This window comes from Chlorocebus sabaeus, chromosome 25, assembly GCF_047675955.1.
Source record: "Chlorocebus sabaeus isolate Y175 chromosome 25, mChlSab1.0.hap1, whole genome shotgun sequence".
In the NCBI taxonomy this organism is placed as follows: Eukaryota; Metazoa; Chordata; class Mammalia; order Primates; family Cercopithecidae; genus Chlorocebus; species Chlorocebus sabaeus.
In genome coordinates, this window is record NC_132928.1 from 903898 (window position 1) to 914198 (window position 10301).

A 10301-nucleotide genomic window follows, 5' to 3' on the forward strand; every position below is an offset into this window, starting at 1 on the left:
GTTTTATCTATAAGCACCTGACTGGGGTTGCTGCCTTTCCTTCAGAGATGCCCTGCCCAGAGAGGAGGAATCTAGAGAGTAACCCCAAGAATTCTGATGGAAGAGACTCCTGGCTGATCACAGGCATTCTAATGATAGGAACGTCTTGGTGACCCCAGGCACTCTAATTAGAGAGACTCCTGGCTGACCGCAGGCATTGTAATGGTAGAGACTCCTGGGTGACCTCAAGCATTCTAACCAAAGACACTCCTGGCATTCTAATGATTGTCATAACTTGTCGACCCCAGTCATTCTAATGGAAGAAACGTCTAATGGATCCCAGGCATTGTAATGATAAAGACTCCTGGGCGACCCTAGGCATTCTAATGAAAGAGACTACTGGCTAACCCCAGGCATTCTAATAAAAGAAACACCTGGGTGACCCCAGCCATTCTAATGATAGAGACACCTGGGCAACCCCAGGCACTCTAATGGGAGAGACTCATGGCTGAACTCCGGCATTGTAATGATAGAGAAACCTGGGCGACCACAGATATTCTAATGGGAGAGATTTCTGACTGACCCCAAGCATCCTAATGATGGAGACATCTGGGCAATCTCAGGCATTCTAATGGGAGCGACTCCTGTTTGACACCAGGCATTCTAATGACAAAGACGCCTGATTGATCCCAATCATTCTAATGAAAGAGACTCCTGGATGACCCCACTCATTCTAGTAACAGAGACACCTGGGTGACCCAAGGCTTTTTTTTTTTTTTTTTTTTTTTTTTTTTTTTTTTGAGACAGAGTCTCGCTCTGTTGCCCAGGCTGGAGTGCAGTAGCACGATCTCAGCTCACTAAAACCTCTGCCTCCTGGGTTCAAGCTAACGATTCTCCTGCCTCAGCCTCTAGAGTAGCTGGGAATACAGCTGAAGACCATGCATCCAGCTAATTTTTGTATTTTTAGTAGAGATGGGGTTTCACCATCTTGGCCAGGCTGTTCTCGATCTCCTGACATCGTGATCCACCTACTTCGGCCTCCCAAAGCGCTGGAATCACAGGCATGAGCTACAGCGCCCTGCCAATCCGAGGCACTCTAATGGGAGGGGCTTTTAGTGGACTCCATGCATTCTAATGACAGAGACACCTGGGAGACTCCAGGCGCATTCTAATGGGAGAGTCTTAGGGCCGACCTCAGGCATTCTAATGAAAAAGATACCTGGGCAATTTCAGGCATTCTAATGATACACCTGGGAGACCCCAGACATCCTATTGAAGAGAATTCTGGCTAGCCCCAGGCATTATAATTATAATTACGGAGACAGCTAGAAGATTCTAGGCATTTTAATAAGAAAGACTCCTGGCCAATTCCAGGCATTCTAATAATAGACACACCCAGGCGATGCCAGGCATTCAAATTGGAGAGACTCCTGGCCAACCTCAGGAGTGCTAATGATAGAGACACCTTGGCGACCCTAACCATTCTAATGGAAGAGACCCCTGGCTGACCACAGGTGTTCTAATGCCAGGCAACACCTGGTATTCTAATGATAGAGGCCCCTGGATGACCCCAGGCATTTTAAAGGGAGAAACTTTTGGCCAACCCCAGGCATTTTAATGATAGAGACACCTGGGCGACCTTAGGCATTCTAATCAAAGGGACACCTTGGTGACTTCGGCATTCTAAAAGGAGAGACTCCTGGCTGAACCCAGGCATTCTAATGATAGAGACCCCTCTGTGACCCAGGCGTTCTAATAGGGGAAACCACTGTCTGACCCCAGGCATTCTAATGACAGAGACACCAGGGCAACCCAAGGCATTCTAAATTTAGAGACACCTGGGCGACCTCAGGCATTCTAATGGAAGAGACTACTGGTCAACCCCAGGCATTCTAATGATAGAGGCACCTGGGTCCCCCAGGCATTCTAATGGGAGAGACACTTGGCCAATTCCACGCATTCTAATGGGCAAGACACCTGGGCTACTTCAGGCAGTCTAATGATAGAGACACCTGTGCAGCGCCAGACATTCTAATGGGAGCGACTCCTGCCCAACCCCAGGCATTGTAATGATAGAAACACCTGGGCGAACACAGGTCTTCTAATGGGAGAAGAGACTCCTGTCCGACCTCAGGCATTCTAATAATGGAGACATCTGGGTGACACCAGACATTCAAATGGGAGAGATTTCTCACCATCCCCAGGCATTCTAATGATAGAGACAGAATGGTAACACCAGGCATTCTAATGGAAGAGATCCCCGACCAACCCTGAGTATTCTATTGACAGAGTCACCTGGGTGATCCCAGGCACTCTAATAATAATGACACCTGGGGCGATCCCAAGAATTCTATAGAGAGAGACTCCTGGCTGATTCCAGGCATTCTAATGGGCAAGACACCTGGGCTACTTCAGGCAGTCTAATGGTAGAGACACGAAGGCAACCCCAAGCATTCTAATGGGAGAGAGTCCTGGCAAACTGCAGGCATTCTAATGCTAAACACACCTGGAAGACCCCAGGTATTCTAATCGGAGAGACTCCTTTTCATCCCATGGCATTGCAATAATAGAGACTCCTGGGTGACCCTAGGCATTCTGATAGGATAGACTCCTGGCTGACCTCAGGTATTTTAATGAAACAGACACCTGGAAAACCCCAGGAATTCTAATGGGAGAGACTCCTAGTGGACCTCAGGCATTCTAATTAGAGGGACACTTGGGCAACCCCAGGCATCCTAATAAGAGAGACTCCTGACCAACCCCAGGCATTTTAATAATAGAGATACATGTGTGATCTCAGGCATTGTAATGGGAGTGACTCCTGTTTGACGTCAGGCATTCTAATGATAAAGACACCTGAGTGACCCCAATGATTCTAATGGAAGAGACTCCTGGACGACTCCATGCATTCTAATAATACAGACACCTGGGCGACCCCAGGCTTTCTAATGGAAAAGACATCTGGGCGATTCCAGGTATTCTAATGATAGGGACACCTGGGCAATGCCAGGCATTCAAATTGGAGAGATTCCTGGCTGACCCCAGGAATTCTAATGATAGAGACACCTTGGTGACCCTAAGCATTCTCATGAGAGAGGCCCCTGGCTGACCACAGGCATGCTAATATTAGAGACAACTGGGCAACATCTGACATTCTAATGATAGAGGCTCCAAGACGAGCCCAGGCATTTTAAAGGGAGAAACTTTTGGCAAACCTCAGGCATTTTGATGATAGAGACACCTGGGGGACCTTAGGAATTCTAGTGGGAAAATCTTTTGCCCAAACGCAGGCAATCTCATGATAGAGACACCGGGGTGACCCCAGGCATTCGAATTATAGAGATACCTGGGCAACCACAGGCATTCTAATGAGAGAGACTCCTGGTCGACCCAAGTTCTCTAAAGATAGAGACACTTAGGTGACTCCCATATTTCTAATGATAGAGACACTTTGGCAACCACAGGCACTCTAATGGGAGAGATTCCTGGCCAACCCCATGCATTCTAATGATAGAGAAACCTGGGTGACCCCAGGTATTCTAATAAAAGAGACTTTTGTCAGACCCCAGGCATTTTAATAATAGAGACACATAGGCGACCCAAGGCATTTTAATGGGAGACAACTCTGACCAACACCAGGCATTCCAATGGTATAGACAGCTGGGTGACCGCAGCATTCTAATAGGAGAGACTCCTGGATGAACACAGGCATTCTAGTTATAGAGACACCTCTGCCACAAGAGGCAATCTAATGGGGGAGACCCCTGGTCAACCCCAGCATTCTAATTATAGAGACACCTGGGCGACCCCAGGCATTCTAATGATAGAGACACTTGGACAACCTTAGGCATTCTAATGGGAAAAAAAAACTTGGCCAATATCAGGCATTCTAATGAGAGAGACACCTGGGTGGCCTCAGGCATTCTAATAGGAGAGATTTCTGGCCAACCCCAGGTATTGTAATGATAGAGACATTTGGGTAACCACAGGCATTTTAATGGAAGAAACTCCTGGCCAACATCAGGCATTCTAATGATGGAGACACCTGGGCGACACCAGCAATTTAAGTGGGAGAGACTCCTCACCGACTCCAGGCATTCTAATGATAGAGACAGCATAACATCCCCAAGTATTCTAATGGAAGAGACCCCTGGCCGACCCCAGGCATTCTAATGAGTCACCTTGGTGATCCCAGGTATTCTAATGATAAAGACACCTGGGCGACCCCAGACATTCTAATTGAAGAGACTCTTGTCTGACCTCAGGCATTCTAATGAATGAGACACTTGAGAGACCCCAGGCATTCTAATGGGAGACTCTCCTGGCCTATGGCAGGCATTCTAATGGGAGAGAACCTTTTCCAACCCGTGGCATTGTAATGATAGAGACACCTTGGTGAACCCAGGCATTCAAATGGGAGAGATTCCTGGCTGACCTCAGGCATTTTAATGGCTGACTCTAGGCATTCTAATGATAGTCACACTTGGGCAAACCCAGGCCATTCAAATGGGAGAGACTCCTGACGGACTCCAGGCATTATGATGGAGACACCTGGGCTATCCCAGACATTTTAATGGTAGAGACTGCCAGTCCACCCCAGACAATCTGATGATAGAGACACCTGGATGACTACATGCCTTCTAATTATAGAGTCACCTGTGCGACCACAGGGATTCTAATAAAAGAGACTCCTGGCCAACCCAGGCATTGTAATGATAGATACAACTTGGTGACCCCAGGCACTCTAATGGAAAACACTCTCAACGCCAGGCATTCTGTTAATAGAGACACCTGGGCGACCCCAGGCATTCTAATAGGAGAGACTCCGGGCCGACTTCAGGCATTCTAATGATAGAGATTCCTGGATGACCCCAGGCATTCTAATGTTATAGAATCCTGGCCTACCCCAGGCATTCTAATGACAGGGACACCTGGGGACCCCAGGCATACTAATGGGAAAGACTCCTGACCAACAGCAGTCATTCTAATAATAGAGACTCCTAAGAAACCCAAAGAAACCCATTCTAATGATAGACACACCTGGGTGACCCCTGGCATTCTAATGGGAGACACTGCTGGCCGACCCAGGGTATTCTAATCATAAAGAAACCTGAGCGATCCCAGGAGTTTCCATGGGAGAGACACCTGGAAAACTTTAGGCATTCTAATGACAGAGACACCTGGGTACCTCAGGCATTCCAATAAGGGAGACTTTTGGCCTACCCCATGTATTCTAATAATATAGACACCTGGGCGATCCCAAGCATTCTAATAATAGAGACACCTGGGCGACCCCAGCCATTCTAATGGGAGACTCTCCTAGCTGACGGCAGGCATTGTAATAATAGAGACACCTAAGTGGCGCCAGGCGTTCTAATGATAAACACACCTGAACCACCCCTGGCATTCTAATGGAAGACACTCCTGGCTGACCCAGGGCATTTTAATGATAAAGACACTTGGGTGATCCCAGGCATTATAATGGGAGAGATTCCTGACTGACCTTAGGCATTCTAATAATAGAGACACTTGGCCAACCCCACGCATTCTAATGATAGAGACACCTGGGCAACCCCAGGCATTCCAATGGGAGAAACTCTTGCCAAACCCAGGCATTCTAATGATAGAGACACCTGGGCATCCCCAGGCATTCTAATGGGAGAGATTTTTGGTCCCAGATATTCTAATGAAAGGAACAACTGGGCAACCCCAGGCGTTCTAATGAGAAAGACTCCTGGCCAACCCCAGGCATTCTCATGATATAGACACCTGGGCAACCCCAGCCACTCTAATGGGAGAGACTCCTGGCCAACCCTAGGCATTCTAATGATAAAGACACCTGGCAATCTCAGATATTCTAAGGATAAAGACACCTAGCCCACCCCAGGCATTCTAATGGGAGAGATGCCTGGCCAACCCCAGGCATTGTAATGACAGTGGCTTTTGGCCGACATCAGGCATTCTAATGGTAAAGACATAGAATGCCTGTCTGACCTCAGGCATTCTAAGTATAGAACCACCTGACTGGCTTCTGGCATTGTAATGGGAGAGACTCCTGGTCAACACCAGTCATTCTAATGATAGAGACTCATGGGTGACCTTATGCATACTAAGGATAGAGACAAGTGGCCAATCCTAGGCATTCTATTGACAGAGACTCCTGGGTACCCCCAGGCATTCTAATGATAGAGACAACTGGGTGACCTCAGGCATTCTAAAAATAAAGACACCTGGCTGACCCTAGGCATTCTAGCAGGAAAGACTCCTGGCCAACCCCAGGCATTCTAATCAGAGAGACACCTTGGTGACCTCAGGTATTGTAATGATAGAGATACCTGAAAGAGCCCAGGCATTCTAATGGGAGTGACTCCAGGCCAAAACTAGGCATTATAATAAGAGACATTTGGATGACCCAAGGCATTCTAATGATAGAGACACTGGGGCGACTTTAGTCATTCTAATGGGAGAGACTCATGGAAGACTCCAGCCATTTTAATGATAGAGACACCTGGGCAACCACAGGAATTCTAATGGGACAGAGTTGTGACCAACCCCAGACATTGTAATGATAGAATTACAATTACATTAGAATGCCTGTGGTCACCCCAGGCATTATAATGAGAGGGACTCTTGGCCAGCCCCAGGTATTCTAATGATAAGAGACACCTGGGTGACCCCAGGCATTCTAATAAAAAAGACTTTTGGCTAACTACAGGCATTCTAATGATAAAAACACTTGAGCGACCCCTGGCATTATAATAATACAAACACCTGAGTGACCTCAGGCACTCTAATTGGAGAGAGTCCAGGCCCACCCCAGGTATTGTAATGATAGAGACAATTAGGCGACCTCAAGCATTCTCACCAGAGAGACTCCTGGCCAGCCCCCAGACATTCTAATGATAGTCACAACTTCTCGAACCCAGGTATTCTAGTGGGAGAGATTCCTGGCCCACCCCAGGCACTGTAATGATAGAGACACCTGTTTGACTCCAGGCATTCTAATGGGAGAGACTTCTGTACAACCCCAGGCATTCTAATGATAAAGACACCTGGGCAACCCCAGCTATTCTAATGAGAGAGACTCATGGCTGACTCCAGGCATTGTAATGATAGAGACACCTGGGCGACCACCAGCATTCTAACGGGAGAGACTCCTGGCCAACCTCAGGCATTTTAATGATAGGGACATCTGTATAGAGACACGTATTTGACCCCAGGCATTCTTAAAGGAGAGATACCTGACTGACCCCAGGCATTCTTATGATAAAGACATCTGGCAACCTCAGGCATTCTGAGGATAGAGACATGTAGCCAACTCCAGGCATTCTAACAGGGGAGATGCCTGGCTGATCCCAGGCATTGTAATGATAGTGGCTTTTGACCGACGCCAGGCATTCTAATGGTAAAGACACCTGCACAACCACAGGCATTCTAAGGATAGAACCACCTGACCGACTTCTGGCATTGTAACAGGAGAAACTCCTGGCCAACAACAGTCATTCGTTCTAATGATAGAGACACAGGGGTGACCTCACACATTCTAAAAATACAGACACCTGGCCAACCCCAGGCATTGTAACTGAAGAGACTCCTGGGCAACCCCAGGCATTCTCATGATAGAGACTCCTGGGTGACCCCAGGCATTCTCATGATAGAGACTCCTGGGCGACCCCAGGCATTCTCATGATAGAGACTCCTGGACACCAGGCATTCTAATGATAGAGACACCTGGGTGACCTCAGGCATTCTAAAAATAAAGACATCTGGCTGACCCTAGGCATTCTAACAGGAAAGACTCCTGGCTGACCCCGGGCCTTCTAATACTAGAGTCTCATGGCCAACCCCAGACATTTTAATCAGAGATACCTTGGCGACATCAGGCATTGGAAGGATAGAGACACCTGGCCAGCCCCAGACATTCTAACAGGGGAGACTCCTGGCCGACTCCAGACATTCTAACGATAAAGACACCTGGGAGACCTCAGGCATTCTAAGGACAGAAACACTGGCTGAATTCAGGCATTCTAAAAGGAGAGACTCTTGGCTGACCCCAGGCATTCCAATGATAGAGACTCCTGGCCAACCCCAGGCATTCTAATAGTAGAAACACGTGGGAGACCTCAGCCATTCTAAAGATATAGACACCTGGACAACCTCAGGCATTCCAACCAGAGAGACTCCTGGACAGTCCCATGCATTCTAATGATAGAGACACCTCGGCAACCTCAGTCCTTCTAAAAATAGAGACTCCTGGCAGACCCCAGGCATTCTACTGATAGAGACTCCTGGCCAACCACAGGCATTCTAGTTATAGAGACACCTGGGCAACCTTAGGCATTCTAAGGATAGAAACACCTAGCCGACCCCAGGCATTCTAACGGGAGAGACTCCTGGCCCACCCCAGTCATTCTAATGACACCTTAGAGACCTCAGGCATTCTAAGGATAGAAAAACCTGGTTGACCCCAGGCATCCTAACCAGAGAGACTCCTGTTTGACCAAAGGCATTCTACTGTAAAGACACCTGGTGACCTCAAGCTTTCTACGGATAGAGACATCTAGCCCACCCCAGGCATTCTACTGGGAAAGATGCCTGGCTGATCCCATGCATTCTAATGATAGAAGCTCCTGGCCAACGCCAGGCATTCTAATGATAGAGACACCCGGATGACCTCAGGTATGCTAAGGATAGAGCCACCTGGATGACCCCAGGCATTCCAAGGGATAGACTCCTAGCCAACTGCAGGCATTCTAATGATAGATACTCCTGATTGCCCCAGGCATTCTAATTATATAGACACTTGGCTGACCTCAGGCATTCTAAGGATAGAGACAACTGGTTGACCCCAAGCATTCTAACAGAAGACAATCCTGCCCAACCCCAAGCATTCTAATGAGACAGACTCCTCCTGGTTGACCATAGGAATTTTAATAATAGAGATGCCTGGGTGACTTTAGACACTCTAATGGGACAGATTCCTTGCAGACCCTAGACATTCTAATGAAAGGGACACCTTGGGGACCTCAGGCATTTCAACAGGAGAGACTCCAGGTTGATGGCAGATATTATAATGATAGAGATATCTAAGTGACCCCAGGCATTCTAATGATAGACACACCTGGGAGACTCCAGGCATTCTAATGGGAGAGACTCCTGGCTGACCATAGGCATTCTAATGATAGAGACACCTGGGCTATCTCAGGCATTCTAATGGGAGAGACTCCTGGTTGACTCCAGGCATTCTAACGATAGAGACAACTGAGCAACCCCAATCCTTCTAATGGAAGAAACTCCTGCCCCACCTCATGCATTCTAATAAAGGAGATACCTGGGCGACCCCAGGCATTCTAACGATAGAGACACCTGGGCAACCCCAGGCATTCTAACGGGAGAGTCTTCTGGCCAACCCCAGGTATTCTAATTTAAAAAAGACACCCAGGCGATTCCAGGCATTCTAATGATAGAGACAACTTGGCGACCCTAAGCATTCTAATGCAAGAGACCCCTGGCCTACCACAGGCATTCTAATGATAGAGACAACTGGGCAACACCTGGCATTCTAATGCTAGAAGATCCTGGGAGACCCAAGGCGTTTTAAAGGGAGAAACTTTTGGCTGACCACAGGCATTTTAATGATAGAGACACCTGGACGATCTTAGGTATCCTAATGAGAAAATCTTTTGCCTGAATGCAGGCATTCTCATTATAGAGACACTTGGGAGACCACAAGCATTCTAATTATAGAGACACCTGGGCAACCCCAGGCATTCTAATGGGAGAGACTCCTGGCTGACCCCAGATATTGTAATGATAGAAACACCTGGACGACCTCAGGTATTATAATGAGAGAAACTCCTGGCCGACTCAGGCTTTCTAATGATAAAGACACCTGGGCAACCCCAGTAGTTCTAATGATAGAGACATTTTGGTGACCGCAGGCACTCTAATGGGAGAGATTGCTGGCCGAACCCAGGCATTCTAATAATAGATACACCTGGGCGACCCCAGGCATTCTAATAAAAGACTACTGTCCAACCAAAGGCATTGTAATGATAGGGACACCTGGCCTACCCCAGTCATTTTAAGGGGGAGACGGAGAGACTTCTGGCCAACCCTAGGCATTCTAATGATAGATACTCCTAGTTGTTCCCAGGCATTCTAATGATGTATATTTTTGGTTGACCCCAGGCATTTTAATGATATAGACACCTGGCTGACCTCAAGCATTGTAAGGATAGAGACACCTGGCCAACCCCAAGCATTCTAAATGAAGAGACTCCTAGCTGACCCCAGGCATTCACATGATAGAGACACCTGGG